This window comes from Corythoichthys intestinalis, chromosome 3, assembly GCF_030265065.1.
Source record: "Corythoichthys intestinalis isolate RoL2023-P3 chromosome 3, ASM3026506v1, whole genome shotgun sequence".
NCBI classification, from domain to species: domain Eukaryota; kingdom Metazoa; phylum Chordata; class Actinopteri; order Syngnathiformes; family Syngnathidae; genus Corythoichthys; species Corythoichthys intestinalis.
In genome coordinates, this window is record NC_080397.1 from 10205641 (window position 1) to 10232445 (window position 26805).

General features: G+C 38.4%; 1 protein-coding gene across 1 annotated transcript in view; it reads left to right on the forward strand.

Moving 5' to 3' along the window:
• The first annotated feature begins 17669 nt into the window (after positions 1 to 17669).
• npffr2a (neuropeptide FF receptor 2a) overlaps positions 17670 to 26805 on the forward strand; it is a 53200-nt gene continuing 44064 nt past the window's right edge. The window contains exon 1 of the mRNA XM_057830920.1: positions 17670 to 17789. The gene's annotated coding sequence lies outside the window, so the exon portion shown is untranslated. The remainder of the gene's footprint in view (positions 17790 to 26805) is intronic.

Genomic DNA, 26805 nt, shown 5'->3' on the forward strand with positions numbered 1-26805 from the left:
ATAACAACTCAAGTGTTAATACTAAGCTTGAGAACGATAAACCGATACGACCGGATATCTGGTTTTACAGGTGAGAGATACAGCTGTATCGATAGTAAAGTTACCATTCGACAGTAATTAGCCATTAAATATTCAATGAACCGATAGTAGAGATAGAATTCGGCTATCACGAGCACAAGAATCGGATTCTAATGCCTAGTTCAATGCATTGCTTAATAGGACGATAATTTAGCTTTTACTTCACATGCAGCGCTTGTGTTTTTCACCACACAGCGCACTGAGATTGAGACCGCACGCACAACTCCCCCTGCATTTCGGCAAAACCGCTACTAGTCGCCGTCATTACCCGATCGTCACGGGCATGTCATAACAACGCTAGCGCTAACAAAACTACTGTAACGCACGCTGCGTAGCGTTTTCTTCACAGCCCAAAACGAAAACGAAACTAGTAGTGGCAACGAAGCAACATGCTAAAGCAATGGACAGTTTGAGCACCGACGCCAGCGACGTGCAGCGATTGATTTTCAACTCATCCAGGAAAAACAAAAGTCGGACTTTGAAGTGAGGAAGGCAGCCAGATCTGTTCGCATGGGACAGAGCTAGTGTGAAGTGTGGAGCGGTACAGACATCGTGAGTTTCTAACACTGAAAAATAACCTACTACAATGGTGGAAAGGGCAGCACGACCCTCTGGAGATTTTTTTTCCACGAAACGCAGTCTACTTAAACATGTGGATTAGTTGATCTTCCTCAAGAAAAAAGTCTGCCCTTCAAAAAAGATATGGACAGTGATGAGAAATTAAAAAATGTGGAAGCACAGGCATAAGTGAAAGACTTTGCTGTGTATAAGGTTAAAGTAATGATTATTGACCTGTCTGTCTAAAATGCCATGTTTTTATTCCCCCAATTATACCAGTGGTAAAGCATAATTTATTATTTATTTATGATACCATTGCAGGTTTAATTCTTTTTTTCTAGAGCTGCTGCATATAATTAATATTTTTTTGTTTGTAAGATGTTTACATTGAAAGTTTGCACTTAAATTACTTACCTCTTGTGTTCGAAACACCAGAAAATACAGTAATTGAATTACTGCACTTTATTGTTGTCTGTCACTGGAGTTTTATTTTATTATCAATCCCATCCAACAAAATGACGGTCATTTAGTAAGCCTTATTTTTATTTTTTATTTTAGTTAAGGTATTGTAACACTGACAAAGAGTCCCCTTTTATTTATTTAAACATAACATTGGTATGCAATTTTGTTGTTTAATTTTGCTATTAGAAATGTGGTCTTTACTATATGTTTAAAATACTGTACGAACACAAACAACAAATGTTTACTATCGTCTTGTTTTCACTCTGTATACAACCATATCGTTCTTAAACTGTATCGAATCGTATCGAATCTGCCGGCCTTAAAAATGTATCGTGTTTGAATCGAATTGTAACCTGTGTATCTAGATACATATTGAATCGGCTTCATGCCAGAGATTCCCAACTCTAGTTAATACGCTTCTCCAAAACACTATACAAACGGACCTCTGTGCCACTGATTAGCATAATCGCTAACTAGCTTAGTGCTCAGTGCTAAGTAGTAAAATCCCATTAACAAAGAATTGCACAAATGCACAATTGTGCAATTGTACAATTGGCTTCATTTACTTACCTCTAATGGAGACACACTGGATCAAACAACACAAAACACAATATAACTCTCGACACTTCATAATATTCTGATTCATATATTGATTCAGCAACCCAACCTGAGTGTAGCAGTGAACTCTCTCTCTCTCTTGTGTTAATCACTGGCGCACGTGTGCAGCCTCACATTACTCAAAAACAAGGACCCAAACGGGACTGCTCATAGCTACCGGCAAAAATCGATTATCACATTCAACAACTAATAACTAATCAATTAATCGATTTTAATCGATTTAATCGATTACCGTAATTTCCGGACTACAAGCCCATGCTTTTTTCCCTCATTTTGAATCCTGCGGCGTATGCAATGATGTGGCCAATTTATCAATTTTTCTAACAACTGCCAGGAGCGCTCGAGCATAAAATGTAAGCGTAAACAAGTGGAATATACAGTGCTGCTCAAAAGTTTGTGAACCCCCTCAACATTTTGGAATTTTCTATTATTTCAACCTGATTTCCTAATCAATCAATTCAGTAGTTTTTTTTTGTTTTTTTAACAGTTGTGTTGTCGAGACTAAATTAAAAAGAGTTTTCATCAACTGATGTAGGTGCAAAATTGAACTGTTTGGTCACAACCAAAACCGCCATGTCTGGCGAAAAGTCAACACTGCATACCACCAAAAGAACCTTCTCCCAACAGTGAAGCATGGAGGTGGGAATGTCAAGATCTGGGCTTGCTTTTCATCCTCAGGACCTAGACAACTCCACATAGTCCAGGGAATCATGAATTCTGAGGAATATTGTCAAATCCTAGAACATAACCTGACGCCATCTGTTTTGAAGTTAAAGCTTGGCAGAAGATGGATCATGCAACATGATAATGATCCAAAGCATTCCAGCAATACAACCAAGGAATGGCTGAAAAAGAAGAAGATTCGTGTTCTGGACTGGCCCAGTCAAAGTCCTGACCTAAATCCCATTGAAATGCTGTGGCGGGACCTGAAGCGAGCAGTTCATGCCAGACGCCCATCAAACCTCTCTCAACTGACTGCGTTCTGCAAGGAAGAATGGGCAAAAATCCCCCAAAGTAGATGTGAGAGGCTGATTAGTCACTACAGAAACCGTTTGGTTGAGGTAATCTCTGCAAAAGGAGGCGCAATATCCTATTAACTGAAGGGGTTCACATACTTTTGCACACATGATATCTGAGTTTTTCTTAAATCAACCACTTTTGTTAAATAAAGAATGACAATATAACTATTTCTTTTGTTTCAGTCCATTATTTGGAATGTCAGTATTGTGGATTTGGGTATAACTTAACATTTAATAAGGTTATTTTAGTTTTTTTTACAAAAAATCTGACCATCGCTGTGGGGTTCACAAACTTTCGAGCAGCACTGTATGTGTCGAGGAAGACGCTAGTTTGCACTCTTACCGGTATTTTAACTTTGTGCTTTGTGCTTGAATAAAAGTAGCAGACCCTCATATTTGTGCATTAGCAAAATTAGCAGACCCGCATCATGGAAAATGCTAGAAGAAATGGATATGACGTGCCGAGTTGAATTGAAGGCTTGGATGAGATATCGTTTACCAAAACTGGCCGCACACGAAGAGCAACTTTTGCACAAAAAATCCACCATCGCCAACGGGTTTTGAAAACCTGGTCTGCTGCGTGACGAAGAGGACGACACACGCTCAGGAGTGAGCTTGAGGAGTCAGCTAAGTGCCGTTTTGCTGGCGCTCTTTGGAAAGAAAAGTTAAGGTATTGTAACATTGACAAAGAGTCCCCTGCTTAGTTAAGTTGCAATTCTTTATTTTGGAAACTCGTGGAAAAACACACGACTGCTGTCTGCAGCAGCCGATGCACCCCCCCCCCCCCCCCCACAACAACAGAAAGGCACACCTCTCGCTCTTCTGCACCTCCCTTACTCCCGTAAGTCATGCGCTATATTTATAACCCGATTCGTTAAAGTATGTTATTAAAACTCAGAAAGCTCTGTGTATTCATAAATATCTCATGTTACTATGTGGGCACACGCGGCTCATAAACAGGAGAGGCTTACGTATGTACAAAATGGTTTTTCCTTTAAAAATGTACTGGGTGAGGCTTGTAATCAGGGGCGCTCAATAGTCCAGAAATTACGGTAGTTGTTGTAGCCTTACCTAAAACCAGTACTTCTCAAATAGTGGAGCGCGCCCCCCCGAGACTATTTGAGCATGTGACCTCGGGAACATGCTTTTTTTTTTGCTGTACTAGAATAAAGTGTACTTGCACATCCACTCAGTGGGGGCAGTGGCACTCTCATTTTCAGAGTGAGCGCAGTATTTTTTAACTAAGCAAGAACAAACAGAAAAGAGATATGAAGAGCTGTGACCAGTTTTCTAAAGCTGTTTTCCGGCCAGACTCACGCAGCGACCCACTGTCTTCTCCGGTTCTCACGTGTCCGCCCAAGAAGTGTCATTTGTTCTCCCTCGGCCGCCGAGAATGCGCTGGCTGTTTGCCTTTTGGCTTTGACTTTTAATGCAGTGGGAGATGAGGAAAGACCACTGTTTACTGTGTCTAAAAATGATTATGGCGGACAGCCGAAAGCCAAATCAATTAAGACGCCACTTAAAGACATTAGACCCCAATCTCATTGATAAGCCGCTTGATTGTTTTTCAGCGAAAACGTGCCGAATATTGCCAACAATCGTCCCGCTTTGTCAGTGTTATATCAGTAAACAAGTGAGCACTGTCAGCATGCTCAGTGCAAAATAACTCCACACCATTGCAAAGGAGGTGATACTGTGAGCAGCGAAAATAAAAACTGTCCAAAGACACTTTTTTTTCCTTCTATTCAGTTTTGTTTTTTCGGTCATATTTTTTGGGCAAATTGTCCTCATGAGTTAATGTTTCTAATAAATTTGAATTTGTTATTATTCACTGATTTCATTACATTTTATTTTTCAGTATCAAATGGTCAAAAATGTACCTTGAGTGTATTTTTACAGTTTGGCTCTGACTTTTTTTTTTTTTTAATTCAGGCAAATTGATGCGCTAAGCCTTAAGTCTTTTCTGTTACAAACAAAATAATGTTAATAAAGTAATACTTTATTACGCAGTAAGTTGATCTATGTTACTTTTTTTCTTTAATAGAAAAAAAAGGACACAATGTTAGGCAGAGGCGTACTTATAATAGTAATATCATAGACATATGATACTATTTACAGTGGCAGCAGAGAGTTTGGGGGGGGCGCGAAAAATTAACGTCTTCCTTGGGGGGGCGAACAGAAAATAATTGCAAAGCACTGCCTAAAATCAACAGAAAGTGACCTAAAATGAACAGGAAGTGACCCCGTAATGCCCTAAAATGAACAAGGAAGTGATCCAAAATTAACTCATTGCCTGTTATTGACAACAATAAATATCCAAGTCATTTAAGCTGAGAATACTGGCTGTGAATGTTGACATTTCAGTACCATTGACGGCACTAGACGTCCATTTAATTCTGACTGGGAGGAGTGGATGAATGTTCGTTGGTCAGTCAAAATGAATTGGATGTCTAGCACCATCATTGGTAGCCATTAAGTTAAAATCTAAGAGTGACGCAAGGGGGAGCAAAGCATCCCTATGCAATTTTTCCAAAAATTACATTTTCTTCTCTTTTAATTGGATTGAATTTATCCAATCCAATCAAACCTATTGCAAACAGAAAGCCTATTTGATTTCTTATTCACTCACAAGATATGAAACCTCATTTTCAAAACTAAAAAAAAAAAAAAAAAAAAAAAATAACACCTTGTCTCAGGTCTTGGCTTGCCAAGTGTCAAAGCAGCAAGTGACCAGCCTGGCTTTAATAGGATTTGGGGAAAAAAAAAAATCTTAAAAGAAAAAAACAAAACAAAAAAACAGTAGGGTTCAGCATAAGAGCACTAAGTTCTTTAGGGCGGCATATATAGAAGGAATCATCCCCAGGCGGCCAGAACTAGACTTTTGCACGCCACTGAGTGTCTGTAAACTAAAGCGCCCCGAACCAAGCCAGTGCAGAGCTCATTAAGGCACTTCGGTTTGGTCCAAAGCCCTCCTCACTTTAATCGTAGGCTTGTTGTCATGGCGATGTAAGCTTGTCTTTCTGGGCTTGTGTCATTACAAGACCCACCTGAGCGGGTCGAAGTCGGCAGCGGGCAACAGAAACAAACACTCAAAACTGTAGCTTGTCAAAAAAGCAAACATTCATTTAACCCTCGTTGGCCGCCATTGACGGAGATAGCATCCAATCAGAATGTTCGTTCATTCACTGATTAGTCGTCTGAATGGTTTAAAAAATGTGGTTGTGTTGGGCCTGACAAACATTTTGTACAGCTTTAGACGCTACTTGTCACGGTTTTGGAAGCACTAGTATGTGTGCTATTTAAATGTGAGTTGCTAGCAATGTTCCTTCTAAGCTGCGCGTGTGTGCAGTCGCGCACTGCTTGAATATGCTCTGCGCACAAGAAAATCTATGCAGCGTACAAAATAAAATTTGACATAAATGTACTGAAAATGAATGTGCTTCCCAAGTTAATACATCTCTTTCAGAATATCCCCTTGCCACCCCCTCCAGAATTCCTTTCAACATTGAAAAGGAATGGGTAAAATTCATATGGAATAGCAGACGATCTAGATTGAGACAAACACTGTTGTTCTCCCATTCGATCGGGGCGGCTTGAAATGCCCCAATCTGAATTGGTACTATCAAGCAACTCAGCTGAGATCTATTATTATTATTATTTTTTTTTTTAACAAAGACCCTCCATGTTGGGTCGAAATGGAGTCCTGTGGTCTTAAGTTGCCGGTCTTTTTATATTTATACTCTGATTTGAAAAAAAAAAGGTTGCGCAAGAAGACCAAAAGCCCAATTTTGAAAACTATGATAACAATATGGCATCACATAATAGAATATTTAGGAGAACCAAATACGCTATCTCGGTTAAGTCCAGTTTGTGCGAATAATTTGTTCATTCTAGGGATGGTGGATGCTGAAGGAATTCATTCGTGGCCAAGCGGCACGGACACAGTGCTCCGCTGAGACGGCTCCGCGAGTCAATCGGGAGGATCCAAAATTCCCCGCGTTCCCTTCTTGTGTTAACCCTTTGTACTGATTCCATGTTCCAAAAGTCTGAAGAAGGCTCACCGGAAACAGGTTGACAATTTATTCGTTGACAATGGTCAAAAAACAAGGTAAAAAACAGACGATGGAGGGACCCTGCTGGATCCAAAACAAGGCTACATAGAAATGTTTCCGAGCAGCGAACGTTTGTTATCTCAGTGTCCAGTCTTTTTAAAAGCTGCAGTGGAGTGGGCCGGGCCGAAGGTGTGGCTGGGTGTTGTCTTGAGATCATCCCTCTGTGGCCATTTTTGTGCGGTTAGGTTTGTGCCTCATCCTTCATGACTAGGACGTGGTTGCCACAGCGACCGACGCCGGTCTTGACGTCCCAAGCGCCCGCTATCAACTTGTTATCCTGGCTAGGTGAGATGCTGTTTGTTTTAGGACAGAGCACCCTGCTCTTTGTCCTTGGAATGGCCGAGAGAACTGATTGCTAGAGTTGGTGCGTCAATCTTGCTCTTGACGCACACGTTGGGCTTCTGTGATGAGATGGCGTTGTGTATCTATTCTGCCTCTTTTCATTAAACTATGGTGCGCTATTTATTTTATATTAGGTGTGTTAGAGTAGTACAAACAATCCTACAGTAAATATGAGAAATGATATTATTCCCTGATTGATTATATTAAGTGTGTTAGAGTAATGCAAACAGTTATATGGTGTGTGCGAGAAAGGTAACTATTCCCTTCAACGCTATATTTAAGTTGTGGCACTCAAAGGGACTTAAAACAATTAATGATTTTTATATTTCTGACACGAATATTATGATGTCCTTTGATCCATTAAGACTGAGATTTGGACTTGACAGGAAACATTTCTTAAATACTTGCAACTCTGGAGTTTTGTTAAAACAAATCACAATCTTGATATTCTTAAACCTCCTATATCCTTTTTAGAGGATTTGATGACTAAAGACACTTTTAGGAGAGGGGCTATCTCGAGCTTGTACAAAATTTTAGTGGGTAACTCTCCTGAAAATTCAAAGGACAAAATGAGGGCACGGATTCATAATTTGGATAACAGAACATAACCAACACACAGCTTAGCCCATTCCCTTTCAACCATACAAATGCTTCCATGTTGGTGATTACACTTTTCTTTAGGAATAATTCCTTTTATTTTATTTTTTGGAGGGGGCTAAGCTGTGTGTAAATACTCAAACCAAATGCATGAACGCATGGCTGAGACTTATTCAACACAAATGGATAATGAGAACATACATAACACCAGTAGAACTAAACATATTTGATAACAATATTCCTGACACCTGCTTTAAATATACAAAAGAAAAAGGTAACCTGTATCACTGTGTATGGCAATGCAAAGAAGTTAAGAAATTTTGGGATGAGGTAAGAAGGACGTTGGAGTGAGTGATTTTAAAAGATACTCCACTTGGACCAAAGTTCTTTCTGTTGGGATTGCTTCCTGAAGAATATAATTACAACAAACATAAACAGACACTTATCAATCTTGGTTTAGTAATGGCGAAGAAATGCATTGCATTAGTATGGAAATCAAATCATGGACCTTCTAACAAACAATGGATAAATCAGATGTTGTCAGTAATACCTCTAGAACGCATGACATACATACTGAAGGGCAAACAACAGACTTTTGAGGACTTGTGGACACCTTTTATGAATTATGTAAAGAAGATGAAACTAATATGAAGTTCACTGTGTCATACTGTGGACTGTGATTCTGTCTAAATGGAGGATAAAGGGGGAAGAAGGGGGGGGCGAAGCTGGAGCTTAATAATGGTAAGGGGAAATTTTTTAAAAATGTTTTTTTGTTTTTTTTTGTTTGGGTTTTTTGTGTGTGTTTTCCTGGTGTGGTCTCTTTATGGTGCTGTTTTGATGGTGTGAATTATTAGTTTGAAAATCAATTAAAATATTGTGGGAAAAAATAGATCGACATAAACGTATTGTAGCATCACTACTACTACTGTAAGTGCTGCAGACACACCTATCGGTGTGTTCGATACAACAATGCGACGCTCCTATTGGTGCGTTCGATACGGCAACGCAACGCTCCCATTGTTTATGAAAAGAGAGCTAGACTCCTGTGCTAATTTACTGAAGTAACATTCCGCTGCCAATCTTTGCAGGCGTTACAGTATTAATTAGTATCTAATTTTAGAACTGATATAATCTAGTTGATTAGACCAACCGATCACCCTAGAAAATAAAAGGATCACCGTAAGAGCTTTGCCTCTTCCAGAGGGGCCACTAGACTAGATCAAAACTCTCACAGTTCGCCGTCACTCCTTTTGGCACGCCTTCAAGTTACAAACATAGCAAAACACACGGAACAGGAAATACACCAAAATAAAGCATAACAGGAAGTTATGGTGAATTACAAAATAAAATACGTTCGGGAGACAGAAATTAGGCTTTGGTTATTTACACTCCCACCAAAATTATGCGTACTAGTAACAACAAACAAATGAATAATTTTCAACAATGAAAAGAACCACAATTTAGTAAGCTTTCGAACATTCCAACACAAGAATTAGCTTTTGTACAGGACTCTCGACAAAAGCAGGCTTACTAGTGCGTTGCTCTTTGTAATTCGGTCTTCTATCACCAAAGGATATTTTCACTTCCCATACAAGTCCATCCTTGCTGTTGAAAGCTTGCTTTCAAATAATGTTTTGAAAAATATCTATTCTTGAATTTCTGACAAACAAGCTCATTTTAAGATTGTATATACTAACGTTTTGCTCAAAATAACTCTGTTAAGAAAATTAGCTAGCTGAAAATAAGCTCCTTTCAGGATATCTAAGTCAGTAAAATGTGGCTGATAATTTCATACATTTCTAATAGATTTACTCTGAAAACAAGGGAATTCAACTAGTTTTAAGGAGGTGTGTTTTTGCAGTGGAGCTTCTCAAACACGGAGAATAGGAATCTTGATTGTCCTTATTGTCTGAGCAATTTTAATGTGCAGGTTTGTTATACTGTACTCCCATTGTGGTTGTTCATCGTGTTTTATGTATTAACTCATCTATGCCACAACTGGACCTTACCCAGACCAAAGCCAGATTCTTCCTATGGTTAAAGCAGCACTCTCACATATAACATAGTACACATCTCATGAAAAATGAGATTTTTGTCTTTTTCTTTTTATGTGGGCCAACTCAATTATATTAAAAGTAAACTAATGCAAATTGCAGCTGTAGTTTCATTCTTTTAATAAGCCATGTAACTTGCAATGATCCAGGGTTTTGAACAGGTGTGATACTGATGTGTGGCCCAATGGTACACATCTGATGTTGCTCACCGTGGTCCGTAGTGCACTTAGGAAGCTTGTGTGTCTGTTCAGACACATGAAAAATTAGAGGGAACATTGGTTGCTACAACACCCAGTGTTGCGTACCGAAGACCACTTTTTTATTGTTTTATTATTATTTTTTTAATTATTTTTGTTTTTAATCTCTTGCTTGTGTTGTATTGTTGTGATTTGGACATTGAGTCTGTTAATAAATGTGTCCGTCCGTCCGTAAGTACGTACGTTAAGAAAATTAGTATTTGAAAACCCTGCTATTTTGCAAGTTCGTCCACTTAGAAATCATGAATCACCTAAAAAGAAAAATCCAGAAATCACAATCTTTGTTTGTTGAACGACTTATTAGTTTTTTAGTTTATTAGTGTAATGTAGTTTTTTTTTTCTCCACCAGGTTTGCACACACTGCAGAAGGGACCATGGCCCACTCCTCCACACAGATCTCTAGATCAGTCAGGCTTCTGGACTGTCGCTGAGAAACACAGCGTTCGAGCTCCCTCCAAAGGTTTTCTATTTGGTTCAGGTCTTGAGACTGGCTAGGCTGCGCTAGAACCTTGATATGCTTCTTAAGGAGCCACTCCTTGGTTTTCCTGGCTGTGTGCTTCGGGTCATTGTCATGTTGGAAGACGCAGCCACGACCCATCTTCAATGCTCTGAATGAGGGAAGGAGGTTGTTCCCCAAAATCTCACATTACAGGGCCACAGTCATCCTCTCTTTAATACAGTGCACTCGTCCTGTCCCATGTGCAGAAAAACACCCCCAAAGCATGATGCTACCACCCCCACGCTTCACAGTAGAGATGGTGTTCTTGGGATAGTCATCATTCTTCTTCCTGCAAACACAGTCAGTGCAATTATGACCAAAAAGTTCTATTTTACTCTCATCTGACCACAAAACTTGCTCCCATGACTCCTCTGCATCATCCAAATGGTCATAGGCAAACTTAAGACGGGCCTTGACATGTACTGGTTTAAGCAGGGGAACCTTCCGTGCCATGCATGATTTCAAACCATGACATCTCAGTGTATTACCAACAGCATCCTTGGAAAAGGTGGTCCCAGCTCTTTTCAGGTCATTGAACAACTCTTGTCCTGTAGTTCTGGGCTGATTCCTCAGCTTTCTTAGGATCATTGAGACCACACTAGGTGATATCTTACATATAACTTACATGGGGCTCCACTCCGATTGAGATTGACCATCATGTTTTAACTTCTTCTGTTTTCTAAAAACTGCTTCAACAGTGGACCTTTTTCCACCGGGCTGCTTGGCAATTAAAGCACCCTTTCCAACCTTGTGGAAGTGTACAATTCTTTTTACAGCTCTTAGGTGTTGGCCATGTTACAAGTTTGAGTTTTACTGATTGGATGGGGTGGACAGGTGTCGCTATGCAGCTATCGACCTCAAACAAGTGCATGTGATTCAGATAATACATGGGGTGAGGTGGACTTTTAATTGGCAGACTAACAGGTGTTTCAGGGGCAGAATTCTAGCTGATAGACAGGTGTTCAAACACTTATTTGCAGCTCCATCACATAAATAAATTGTTAAAAAATTATGCATTGTGATTTCTGGATTTTTCTTTTGAGATTATTTTTCTCACGGTGGACATGCATCTACAATGAACATTTCACACTCCTCCATGATTTCTAAGTGGGACAACTTGCAAAATAGCAGGGTGTTTAAATACTGTACTTATTTTCTTCACTGTATACCTCTCAATGGCACTGAAGGATGAGCATTCACAGCCAGTCCAACCAGTATAGATAGATTAGACGTCTAATGTTGTCAATGTCAGGCAATGATTTAAATCGGGGTCACTTCCTTGTTAATTCTCCTCTACATTTTGTGGCATTCCAGCATCACGTCCTATACAGTTTGGACCATTTTATCTTGATTTTCCATGTCCTTTTCTGTACATTTTGATGCATTTTGGGTCACTTCCTATACGTTTTGGGTAGTTCCCTATTGATTTTAAGTCATTGCTAGATCACTTCCTGTTCATTCATCACTTCCTATTGATTCTTGGGCATTTCAGCATCATTTCATATACCTTTTCGATCATTACCTATTGATTTTATGGAGATTTCTAAGTCACCTCCTGTTTATTTGTCATTGTCATTTACTATACGTTGTGGATCATTACCGATTGACTTTAAGGCATTTCCAGGTAATTTCCTTTTGATTTGGGGTCACTTTCTGTTGATTGTGCATCACTTTCTGATGATTTGGGTGGACTTATTCTACCTTTTGGATAATTTCCTGTTGGTTTTAGGGCATTTCCAGGTTACTTCATGTCCATTGGTCACTTCCTGTTGATTTTAGGGCATTTCCATATCACTGCCCGTTGATTTTGGGTCACTTCCTGCTTGTTTTGATTTCCTATACATTTGGGGAGAGTGATTGTTCAATCTGCCCCTCTCACTTCCAATGGATTGAATGTCTATCGCTGTACTGACACTGAAACGTGACCAATCACTGCCTTTGACCTGAATGCTGTCGTCATCTTCTTAAATGTGAAGTGCATTAAAGGTCACAGAGTAGACACAAAGTCGTGTATAATAATAGTGTTTTATTGAATACTTAGAGAGCACCCTGATTGCTTCGGGATTGGCACTATACTTGACTTGAAAAGATGTGGAAAAAGTTGAAACAAAGAGGCTCCATAGAGCTATATGAAAGCCGCCGTGAGTGCTAGTGTCCTACCCTTGAAAACAATCTTGGATAATCTTCACACGTCTGGGTTTTGCAGTACAGTCAAAGACAAGCCAACCTTCAGTGACTAACCTTGTGAGAATAGGCCTAGATTTTAACAAGTAAACGTGAAGTCAGCCTGTTATATTTTCAGTCAAATTGAAAATTTTCAGTAATTTGTTAATCAATTTTTAAATTATCACAACACTTACAGTGTGTTTTTGTTTGATAAGGGAAAACTAAACTTTAAATACATTCAGTATTACATTAAATTCAATAAATAAATATCAAAATAACAATAATCATTATAAAAAAATAAAAATAAATGAAAATACAATTTTGAAAATAATGAAAATGAATACTATAAAAACATGTTTTACCACACATAAAACACTTCTGGATCATCCAAATGCTCTCTAGCGAACCGCAGACGGGCCTGGACGTGTACTTTTTTCAGCAGGGGGACACGTCTGTCAGTGCAGGATTTGAGTCCCTGGCAGCGCATTGTGTTACTGATAGTAGCCTTTGTTACTGTGGTCCCAGCTCTCTGTAGGTCATTCACTAGGTCCCCCCCTGTGGTTCTGGGATATTTGCTCACCGTTCTTGTTATCATTTTGACGCCACTGGGTGAAATCTTGCATGGAGCCCCAGATCGAGGGAGATTATCAGTGGTCATTATGTCTTCCATTTTCTAATAATTGCTCCCACAGTTGATTTCTTTACACCAAGCGTTCTACCTATTGCAGATTCAGTCTTCCCATCCTGGTGCAGGTCTACAATTTTGTCTCTGGTGTTCATCGACAGATCTTTTGTCTTGGCCATAGTGGAGTTTGGAGTGTGACTAACTGAGATTGTGGACAGGTGTCTTTTATACCGATAATGAATTAAAACAGGTGCCATTAATACAGGTAATGAGTGGAGCCTCGTTAGACCTCGTTAGAAGAAGTTAGACCTCTTTGACAGCCAGAAATCTTGCGTGTTTGTAGGTGCCCAAATACTTATTTTCCACTCTAATTTGGAAATAAATTCTTTAAAAAATCAAACAATGTGATTTTCTGTTTTTTTCCCCCACATTCTGTCTCTCATGGTTGAGGTTTACCCATGTTTACAATTACAGGCCTCTCTAATCTTTTCAAGTAGGAGAACTTGCACAATTGGTGGTTGACTTATATACATATATATACACATATATATATTAGGGCTGTCAAAATTATCGCGTTAACGTGCGGTAATTAATTTTTAAAATTAATCGCGGTAAAATATTTGATGCAATTAACGCACATGTCCTGCTCAGACAGTATTCTGCCTTTTGGTAAGTTTTACAGCAAGGCTTTTTGTGCTGTCCAACAGCGAAGTCTTGTGTTCGCTTTGCGACATGGTTTATTGTTTTCTTGCCAGTTCAATATGGCTGCACGACGTCTCGGGCTGACGCCTACGTTGTAATGTTGTGCTTATATGATCCTTGGACAAGATTTGTCCGTAAGTATGGTTGTTGAAAAGAATGTACATATTATGTTAGTAAGTGAAATGTTATATTTTTTGTATGAGACGCTTTTTGTTTATGTTTAGTGAACCTGTATAGCGTGCTAAGCTAACGTTGTTGCTAATGCAATGCTTGTGTACTTTTTTTTGTAGTTTTACGACGGTCTAAAGAGGACAATGGTTTGAGGCCATTTTATTAATAAATCAGATGAAAAAGGAAGAAGTCTAATTATTAAGGCGTCGTTCACTAGCTGTCTAGCTTTGGAAAAAGTAGACGCTTCGGAGTGAGGACAGCATAGACAGATTTAAATGACAGTAGAGTGAAATGCCCACTACAGTCCTTATGTACCATATGTTGAATGTATATATCCATCTTGTGTCTTATCTTTCCATTCCAACAATTTATTTTACAGAATATAAATATATAATTTACGGAAAAATATGGCAAATTTTATAGATGGTTTGAATTGCGATTAATTGCGATTAATTACGATTAATTAATTTTTAAGCTGTAATTAACTCGATTAAAAATTTTAATCGTTTGACAGCCCTAATATATATATATATATATATATATATGTATATATATATATATATGTGTGTGTGTGTGTGTGTGTGTGTGTGTGTGTGTGTATGTATATATATATGTATGGACATAACACACACATATATATATATATTTTTTTTAATACAGCATTAATTGCTGTATTTTTTTAATACACATTTTTGTGAGTACACAACTTTTTTGTTAGTGTGATTTAGGGAATAGAATCTTTTCTCGTATTTTCTGTTTGATCGTTTGTATTACTCTAACACAGCCAATATAAAATAAATAGAAATTATATCAAAACAAGCAGAATATATTTGATATTATGAACAGTTGGACTTGAAATGATTAGAATTTGCAGCGCCAAGACAATGTTGCCTGGTACACCAGACTCACCGCTGTTCCAGCTATTGAGTCTGGCCACCATTCACGCGGATACAATTTCCAGGGCGGAGCAAGCCACAGCAAACAGACAGCGGAGTGGACCAATCAGCGACGGGCAGACGTGACGTTAGTAAAATGACGAGGGAAGGACGAGGGACTTGCGCGCGGAAGTAAACATATGAAGAGAGCGGAGTTTATTCAACATTGCTAGAGCGAGACAGACTGTTGTCAATGACTCGTGTCGATGTGTTTTTGGTAATTTAAAACTTATTTTACCGTGGATTGGAACATATTCTCGGCTCTCCCATTCACCATCTGTGTTGTGGAGACGATTTTCGATGCGCAAGAGTGACGTTGCTCGTTAAAAACATGTCACGCAAATAAACGAATCTGATTTGTCGATTGATTTTGTACCTGCTCGAGAGGCCATTAATGGGCTGGTTCCCAGACTATACTCTCAGTGTTTGAAAAATACAGGGAGAATAGGCTGGCAGAGCCAGGGAAAAGACAATGGGCAGATAAAGGCAGAACAGATACAGGATGCCTTCTGATCACGGAAGCCCAACGCACGCGTCATGCAGGTTATAAGCATCTACAAGCCCACGTCTGCACCACCAAATTCCACAATCAGCTCTTCTGGACAGTCCAGAACAAATGGCGGGACATCTTGTCTTGCCACAAGGAATATATGATAACGAGCAACCCGCGACTGAGAAGTTGACACTCAGCACTCACGTGGTGCTGAGGTGGCAAAATCCTCAACTCTCGTTGCCCTGACAACAATAACGCCTGAAACCCTCCTGCCCAATCCACACAGAGAATAATCCTAAACAACGCCCAAACACACCCTTGTTCTGGACCACAGCTCGCCTCACCAGAGCCTTTAAAAGACAATGTTTAACTAATCGTTTTCATTTTTCGTTGTCAATTCAATCTTTTTGTTGACTTGTGATATGGTGACCCTGGATCCAGTTTGCCTCCTCCCCTGGGTCTCTCTTTGCTGTATGATTGCTGCTGACTTGGCATAAACTGTCAACTTGTATTTTAAAGCCTTTTTCCAGCTTTTTAAAATGGAGTCAATACAAAGAGTTAAGACTAAAGGCTGTGTTATGCAGCGGCAGACCAACGCCGCCAAGGCAGACCTGATTTACGACCCTTCGATGTAGCCTGACATGCATCTCCACAATTTTCTGGCTTTGCGACGCGTCAACGCGAGGTGAAGTGATGCAAATGGACTGTGATTGGTCTGCTAAGACTGTTGTTTCCGGTTCAGCACGAAATCACAGCCATTTACAAAATTCTTGCGCTAGCGAACACCTCCGCAACCGTCTTCTGCGTCGCCCACGCCTTAACATTTGGATAATCAACATTTGTTGTTCTATGTTAATGAGCTGAAGAGCCACATTGAACCGTTCCACCTCCGTTGGCATTGTTGTGTAACTGGAAGAAAACTAGAGGAAGTCGACAAGAGTCCCCCAAAACCGTACAAACGCAACGCCACACCCATCTAGTAGTCTTACAGAAGAACGCGTTCCCTTGCCGCAGAACTATCGAATGCTCATTGACGCCGTCGTCGTTACACCGTCACCGCACTGCAGAAGCATAATTCAGGCTGAAGGTGAACGCGTGGAGTTTGGCCTTTTGGCTGGGTTGTTGGAGTTCATTGGAATCGCGCTAGCAATTGGCTGGCTTGATTCTGGCTAAAAGGTCAGATTCCTTCAACATTATAATATTTTAGTATCTTCAAAGTAGCCAACCTTTACTTTGATTACTTTTTTGCACACTCTTGACATTCTCTTGATGAGCTTCAAGAGGGAGTCACCTAAAATGGTTTTTGACTTCACAGGTATGCTTTTTCAGGGCTGATTAGTGGAATTTATTGCTTTATGAATGGGTTTGGGACCTTTATTTGTGTTGCATCAAATGAGGTGTGTCCAAACTTTTATATATGTTTTTCAAACAAACCATTTTTGCCAGTGCCAGTGAGAATTTTTTCACATTGTTTTGCATTGTTTCTTTCCCCATTTTTTCTGCAAGTGCAGAACCCCCCCCATAACACAAATTATTTTCCCTAACCCAATATTTCTCTGTTATCTCTGGCTCTATATTTGACTCTGTAACGACTGCGCTCTAGGGGACGCCGAGTACTGTGGGTGGCAAAAGACTGCTTTCATATTTTTCATACTCAAACTGTGTGCAATAAAACAAAAGAGACACGGTCATTGGACCGTGCGTCTTAATTAGCTCCATGCGTAAAATTCATTCATCTGGAACTCATCATCTGCCCTGATTTTTTGATGCCGTCAAATCATCGCGAACATGTGTCGCATCCGCACAGTGCATACATTAAAAAATGCTAACACCAGCTGTGACCTGCATTATCATTCTGCGTGTGCATACTGTAACAGACTGAAGTCGGTATCGCTCCTACCACCCCGCTAGGCGGCTTAGTGCACCTCCACCCCCTCGCTAACCGACGTCACAGCCTCAAAAAGACTCCGCGCGAGGCTGTCAGCCCGCCACTCGCGCTCGGAGCGAGCCTAGCTCATCTTCGGCCGGACTCATACTTCTACGTGGCCTTTTATTGCTTTTCTTCATGTGGAGAGAAGCAGACAAAAATTCCACTACAAAGGTGAGATTATTGTAGTATGTACTATGTAGTGTATGTACCTGCTAGGAAATAAGGAGGTAACTTGTGACACAATCATTTTTGGTCTGATTTGCAGTTTTTTGGGGGGCTTCCATTGATAATGTGTACAATGCACAGTGTATTCTGTGTTTTGAACTCTTTGGCGGCCACTGATGGAGATTGACGTTTGTACATTTGCTGCCAACCCTCCCACTTTAAATGGATTTGATGTCTATCGATGTTAATGGCGTCAGACGTCCAACACTTTTTCATCATCATCAAAAAGTGTATAAAAACTTTTGACTGCATGGGTGCACAGCTTGACTTGGCACAAATATATATATATTTGTGTATACATATGCATATATATAGCTTGTAGAACCTTTTTGTCATTATTGTTTTTTTTTAATTTGTATTTATTTTTGTCATATTTTTACATGTGTGTTGCTTAATTGATATTAATGTAATTTGAAAGTATAAATTGAATTTGATTTGTGTTTGTTTTGTTGACGCTAATAAGAATAAATGAAACTAAAAATAGAACATTTATTAAATTATATACTGTATATATTTCTTAAAATAATTAAGATGGGAGGAATTTATTAATAAATCCCTTTCCTTAATTATTACAATCTGTCTGTATTTGTGTACCCCCCCCCCCCCCCCTCCACCCTATGTTTTATGATTGCATGAACCCTAATCTTTTAGGATACTCCAATTTTTAGTTTTATTTTTCAACACATATTTTTTCAAACATTTAGTGTTTTTTTATTAGTACTATTTGTGTATATATTACAATTTCTACAGTTTCATTATTAACTCATTGACAAAAATAGACGTCAAATAGATTGGCATTGCCGTTGAATAATCATATTTCAATCCCACGATGACGATAGACATCCAATGTTAATCGTTTTTTCACTGAAAGGGTGAAAAGGGTTTCAATGAAAATTGCTAGCTGAATGTTAACTTGTATCACGTTCGTAAATTATTCAAAAGTGAGGAATTTATCAACAAATTCATTCATATTCAATTTATAATAATCTGTCAATTTTTTCTGTTTCAATTTTTAATTATTGTTATATTTAATTTAGGATTTCCCAATTTTTAGTCAGATTTTTAAAATCTAATTTCTTATAGCTAGTGTTTTTTTTTTTTTTTTTTTTTAATTATTATCACTATTTTTATGTACTTATGGATTCCCCTCAATGCTTTTATTATATACGCACATGTTAAAATGTCTATTATTTCACTGTTAACTCATTTGCAGCAATAGACATCAAGCCATTTTTAACTGGGAGGCCTGACTTTTGAATGACCATATTTCCCTCCCAACCATGACAATAAATGTCCAAATAGATTGGACGTCCATCGCCGTCAATACCAAATGTGTTAATTGACATCAGGAAAAAATGAAGGAAAACCCTGCTTTCCCTTGAAATTTAGTATCAATTATGGAAGTCACACAGCAATGGGTCCATGCATCCTCTTTATCTCGGTCGGCGCAAACAGTGGACTCATTGTACTCTTTCCAGCCCCTGCGGATCCACTCATGGACATACTCCCTCCCAATGCTTTTTTGCCACTGTTATGTCTTTCCAAAGCGTTTTGAACTGAGGGAGATATTGTTTTACATGACACGCAATTATCTGCCATTGTGGCTCTAAATAATTAGGAGTGGTAATAACACTGAAAACTGAGCTGTGGCGTATCTATCTTACTTTAAAGGCCACAGATTATAATAATTAAATGGTCTTTCATCCTCTAAAGTCCTCTATGTCCAACTAAGTACCCTTTAACTCATTGGCTGCCATTTACTGAGAATGAACGAACATTCACCCCTACCAGTCTAAATCAGGTGGGTAGTAACATGTTACATGCACTTTGTTACGTTTACTTGATTAACCTTTTGAGAAAAATGTACTTCTACTTTTACCAAGCTCTACTTTTTACTTTAACTTGAGTAGATTTGTGAAGTAAAAACGCTACTCTTACTCCGCTACTTTGGGCTACACAAGAGTCGTTACATTTTTCCTCTTTATTCTACATATTAGATTTATAATTTTTTGCCAGACAAGCCAAGTAGCTGTAGCAGCTGTAGTAGTAGCAAGTAGCGCTACCGATTTCACCAATGAGACATCGCAACAATGATCACATGACTCCATTATACCAATCAGACGCAAGCTTGCTGTTCTGTCTTCACGCCAGCTTGTTCAATCTTTAAAGCAATGTTTTTCAACCTGTGTGCCGGGTAAGAGATCGTCAGGTGTGCTCCTAGAACTTATCCAATATCGCTTTTTTTTTTTTTTTTTTTAACGTCATCAGGCGGAGTTGCAGTAGGAAGGAAGGAGTAGGTAGAAGGTTGAGGTTGTGTGCAAATGAGCGAGGTATTGCTCATGTCGCATTCAATAACTTCTCGAATTTCTTGCCATCAGCTACCTTGCTGTCCGTGACAATATGGACCCCAACATGTCTACTGTACATAATTTGATTAGACTCGTCAAGCTTCAATATACACAAAAGTGTCCTTTACATTTTATCAATATGTGATGACCTTCAATCCTCCCCGTTTTATCCAACTAGTGCTGCAACGATTAATCGATTAACTCGAGTATTCGATTAGAAAAAATATGTTCAAATAAATTTTGCTGCTTCGAGTATTCGTTTAATTAAAGTGGCGTTGTAATGGTTTGTTTTGAAAGTGTTTGCATTTAGTACTATTGATTTGGGTGGATACACTGCCCTCTAGTCTGCCTCATTTTACATGGCTGAATCCAGCTGCTCCTTGTTAAGACCAACATAAGCTAAGTCATGGTTTGAGCTAATGTTTTTTTTTTTTTTATGCGTTCGTTTTTTTTTTTTTTTAATGCATTCGGAATTTAGTTTAAAGGTATATTTAGCCGTTTTTTGTTGGAATATGTGTTTGAACTATTTGTTTAGAGCATTGTAAAAAAAAAAAAAAAAAAAGAGTTGGCATTTTATAATATTTAACCCTTTAACACCTAAGCCTATTTTGGCCGAATTTGCATGCATTTGATGTTGCCTTTATATTTCAAAGAAAAATTGTTCACAATGGCCAAGTTGGGTCCCTTTTTTCAGGACACCTTGAACTTCATGTCCAAACTGTTGTTTTCTTCACTAACCAATTATAATCCACATTTTGGACCCAAAAAGACAAAAAAATCCCAAAATATTTTTTCAAAATTTGTAATGTTGGTGTCCCATTGACAACCAAACATGCTCGACCAACCGTTTTGAAGCTTGATCATATTTATTCAACTTCTTATGATAAACATTCAGTAGAAAAAAATAAGATTGAACAGTTTTATGTTTGACTATTCAACACAAACAGCGGGTATGGTCATAGGCGTTTTTGGCCTTTACACGTACTATGGTCAAAACAGGTTATATACAGTGCAAAATAGATAATATATATATATTTTTTTCTCACTAACACAAAAAGGGTTTGGAGGATATCTCTTTGTGAAGTTAGGTATTATACCCATCACCTTATCTAAAGTATACGCACATGCAATCAAGCTTCTCGAACACACATCTATATAAAATTGAAAAGATTCATAGTGAGGAAAAAAATATATATAACATTGAAAAAAAGTATTTTCAAAAATATTGACAAGTAGTTCAGTTCAATTCAAAATTTTCAGGCATGCGACCCGATAGTTTTTTTTTTTTTTGCGCACTCAATAAAGTTTGTTTTTGAACAGGTCACTGAGCTGCGTCACATAGAACGTCACACAGCCTACTCTTCCTTCTGCCATTTGAGCGCTGCTATCACACGCCGACTAATCCGAGGAAAACGACAAATACAGCTCATCCTATTCCTTGAGTTGATGAAAAAATGCATTAGCTTGCGCTAAATTTAGTTTTCGATTTCATTCTGCACGTTTCAAAGTCGCTCTCGCAATCCAACCGGTGTTCATGCCTCCTTTTCCTTAGTTGGCGCCTAGCTCGGCAATTTATTAAAAATGTTCACATTCGGTTCGTCCTTCTTGACATCACAACGGATCTTGGGATATGTAGTCTTTTGTGCTGCTTTCGGTTTTGAAAAAGGACAAGAAATGATGGAAATATGGAGATAGATACATGGTACATGCAGCGTTTTAATGCATATTTATGAGTGCAATAAAACTATAAAACTCAAATGACATTATCTCCCGTTTTTCTTGGTTGATTGACTTCAAATAAAAACTGGTGTAGACATCAACTTCCACACTTTCAAATGAGACCAACCAGCGGCACGTGGGTGACGTAATTACAGCGTGACGAAGCTTCAAAGACGACGTGCGTAAACGCGTCGCTGACGACACGTTCGGTGTTAAAGGGTTAATCTAGCGGACTTTTGTTATGTAAGTTAGCCAATTGTTCTTTTCCTGTACATATATCCTCATTGATTTTTTTTTTTATTATACCGTTTGAGGCTAAGGTCAGGTATTTTAATTTTTTTATGTTCCTAATCCAATTACTCGATTATTTAGTAGTCGATTAATCGACTACTAAAATAATCGATAGCTGCAGGCCTAATTCCAACACATTGTCAAGGACAGCAAGGTGGCTGATATCTAGAAATCCGAGCAGTTCTTGAACGCGACACGAGCAGTTGCAGTTGCCATTGCTTCAAAACAAGTCGATGGACTATTTTGTTCGCCTCCGTGGAAACACATAGAAGCAGGCAACATTTTTGAGAATAACTACAAAGCTAAAGTATAATGCCCTTAAAGCCAGTTATCATGTTGCTGAACTTGTTGCTAAATCCAAAGTCCCATACTGTGGCAGAGACAATATGCCTGAAAAGCCATTGTCAGTGAAACCCTAACGCCCTGATGTGGTTAAAGACACAGCTAAAACCACCCTGTCTGATAATTCTGAGTTTTTCGGGCCTAACTGCTATAAAAAATAAAAACAGAGAGAGACTGAGAGCTGTTGACGAAGATTCCTGCCAGGATATCGGCTTTATGGTCATCTAAACAGGCTCAAGTTTCATAAATATTGAGAATAAATACAGAGAATATGGAGTATAAATATTGAGAAATTATTTTATAATTCGATATACCGTACAGAAAGTAATTTTGGAACATTTTTCGTTTGTGGTGTGCCGTGAGATTTTTTCCAAAGTAAAAACATGCCATGAATCAGAAAATGTTGAAAAACACTGCTCTAAAGCACCATAAAAAATGAAGTATTCGATATAGAGCATTGCACTCAGCATGACTCGAAAGTGTGGATTTTAACCTCTCTCCCAGTTTTTATTTGGCACCGACTGACCACTGAAAACTGGAGATATGGTCTTTTTCATTTCAAAATAGTAATAATTATGAAGGAACTCTTCACTATTCAAACTAGAAATTGTTTTCTCCATCAGAGGGCACTCATGCTCTTTGGACGAATAATGTTTCGTTTACAGTATGTAATTTTTTCTTCTCTCTTTGGAATTCAATATTATTATTTTTTTTGTATTTCTTTGGCTTAATGGGGTTATGTAATGGCAATGTGTTATTGTACTGTATCATTATAACAACAGTTCATATAGATTACTTTGTGTCTGGAAAAAAACATACCATTGGGGAAAAAAAAAAAAGTCCAACAAAATACAAGCAGTTACTCACAATCCTACTCATTACTTAAGTATTCTTTTCACCAAATATTTTTTTACTTGTACTTGAGTACATTTTTGAACAACTACTTTTACTTGAGTAACAATATTTTTGTAGTAACGCTCCTCTTACTTGAGTAAATTTTTGGCTACTCTACTAGCCTCTGGTCAAAATAGACAGGACATTTATTCCCGTCAATGACACTGAAAGGTGAGCATTCACAGACAATCCGAGCAGTTTAGATAAATTAGACGTGTATTGTTGTCAATGATCTGTAAATTTAGGATAATTTCTGTTGATTTTAGGACATTTCTTGGTAACTTCCTGTACATTACAGGGAATTCCGGAGTCACTTCCTGAACATTTTGGATCATTTCCTGTTGATTTTATAGCATTTCGGGTCACTTCCTGTTCATTGGTCACGCCTTGTTAATTTAGGTGCTTTTCCTGGGTCACTTGCTTTTGATTTTGGGACACTTCCCCGTACATTATAGGTAATTCCGAAGTCACTTCGGATCAATTCCTATTGATTTTAGGGTTTTACTAGGTCACTTCTTCACTGGTCACTTCTTGTTGATTTTGGTGCATTTCTGGGTCATTTCTGATTAATTTTGGGTCATTTCCTGTTGGTTTTGGGTCATTTGAGGGACACTTTTCATTGATTTTGGGTTACTTCCTGTTGATTTTTGGGCATTTCCGGGTCACTTCCTTTTGGTTTTGGTCATTTTCAGGTCACTTTCTGTAGAGTTTGGGTCCCTTCCTGTACATTTTGAATCGTTTTGTGTTGATTCTAGGGTCTTTCCGGTTCACTTCCTTTTTGTCTGAGTCACTTCAATTGGTTTTGGGTCATTTGTGGGCCATTTTCTGTTGATATTGGGTCACTTCCTGTACATTACAGAGAATTCCGGAATGACTTTCTGAATATTTTAGATCTTTTAATGTCGATTTTAGGGCATTTCCATGTCACTTCATGTTCATTGATCACTTCTTGTTATTGATTTTAGAGCATTTCTGGGTCCCTTTCTGATGATTTTGGGCACCTCCTGTTGGTTTTGTGTCATTTGCAGGTCAATTTCTCTTGATTTTCCCTTCCTGTACATTTTGGATCATTCCTGGGTCACTTCCTGCTTATTGGTCACTTCTTGATTTTGGTGCATTTCCGGATCACTTACTATGGATTTTGGGCAACTTCCTGTTGATTTAGGTCATTTTCAGGTCCCTTTCTGTAGAGTTTGAGTCCCTTCCTGCACATTTTGAATCGTTTTGTGTTGATTTTAGGGTCTTTCCGGGTCACTTCCTTTTTGTTTGAGTCACTTCAATTGGTATTGGTCATTCTCTGTTGATATTGGGTCACTTTCTGTACATTTCATGGAATTCCGGATTGACTTCCTGAATATTTTAGATCATTTCCTGTACATTTTGGATCATTCCGGGGTCACTTCCTGCTCATTGGTCACTTTTAGTTGATTTTGGTGCATTTTGGTGCACTTCTGGTCATTTTCAGGTCACTTTCTGTCAAGTTTGGATCACTTCCTGAACATTTTGCATCATAAGTGGGTAACTTTCTGTTTATTGGTTATTTCCTGTTGATTTTGAGTCAGTGGAAATAGATTGGACGTCTAGTGCTGTCAATGTCACAGAAAAATGAGAATTCACAGCCAGTCTTCCCAGTTTAAATTGGAGATCTATTACTGTCAGTGGCATGCTGTGAGTTAATTGCCATTTAAAAAAAAAAATCAAACGTAAAATCAGCTTTTTAGTGTGAAGTATGAAAATTGTGAATCGCCCCTACTAACGTGGTCTAAGGACGGCCATGTTGGTAGGGGCAACATTCCCATTAAAATTACATCATAACTAGGCATTTCTCAAACAATTTTCAAAAGATTATCTAATCAGTGTCAAAGCAGCTGCTATTTTCTCATAGTCTGCCATTGATGGCAATGACTGTTAATTCGCCCAACGTCAACATTTTATTTTTACCTTATTGACTGCCATTGATTGCACTAGACGTCCAATCCATTTGAACTGGGACGGTGACAACGAATACGTTCATTCGTTGCCAACCCTCCCAATTCAAATGGATTGGACTTCTGCTAGTTATAAATTCATTGTAATTCACAGCAGAATGATAACTGGCTGCCACATGAAGAAGAAGAAGATCAATTTTGGAAGCGTGACAAGCGCTCCTTTTTATACTTGCGTGAAAAAGCATAATATGGTTAAGAAATCAGAATCAAGCAATGGGAAAATAATGAGAAGCCAGAGATGGAAGAGAAGCCTGGACTCGGAATAGACGCACTCTTCGGATTACGCTGTTATGCAATAGACAAAGACAACAGGGACGTACAGTATACGGCCAAGTTATGATTGATTACAGTCCCTGCGTGGGTACACAACTGCACCGTACTGTGCACAAGATGGCACTGAAATCTTATTTCCTATGACGGGTTAAGATACTTGTTTATTATCACGTGTTTGTGGCTAGAGTGTGCCTGTGCTTTTAAAACAATTCCTCAGAGGTTTAACGCAGGTCCCTTTGCGACAGCCAGTAGGAATGTTCAGAAAATTTAGCAGTTTTCAAGTACAAATTGGCTACAGTAGTCTTATGGGAGTTGACCCACAAACTCCCGCTAGAATACGCGCATGAAGCCTGACTTTTTGCTTTAACCCCTTGATGCCTGAATTTACATTTAAACAAATACAGTATACATAAAACATTGGAGGAATACACAAGTACCTAAAAATTGTATTCATATAAAAAAATACTAAATATAGAAATTTAAACTTAAAAAATACAGCTGAAATTTAGACGATCTTAGATAAATAATAAGACATAAAACTTAATTTAGCAACCTTTGACCTTGTTATGTCAAAATTCAATTATGTCACCCATTTCATATTAGTAAAATATCCGTCAAGTTTGATAATAATCCTTTTTTGTTCAAGTTTACACATTTTCCTTTTCTGAACTCTGTAACCTTTGACCTGATGACACTATGCCCCAAGATTTAATCACTCCTTTCACAATGCAAAAGCATATTACAAGTTCGATAATCATCCCATTATTCATTTTTGAGCTCTCCGGAACACCAACATACAAGCCTCTGTGACCTTTGACCTTTAACCTCCTTACCTAAAATGTAAACGCCTCTACCGTTTCATATTAAAAATATATCCTGCAAGTTTGATGATAATCAATTCATTCTTAAGTTATTGCATAATTACTATTACTTACTAATTCTTACTATTGCTTACTAATTCTGACCTCTGCAACCTTTGCCCTCATGACCCCAAAATTCAATTGCTTCTTCTGTTATTGAATGCTGCAAAATTGCAAATAATCATTTTTTTTGTTCAAGGTTGTCTCATAATTCCTTTTCTGACCTGTGTAACCTTTAACCTCATGA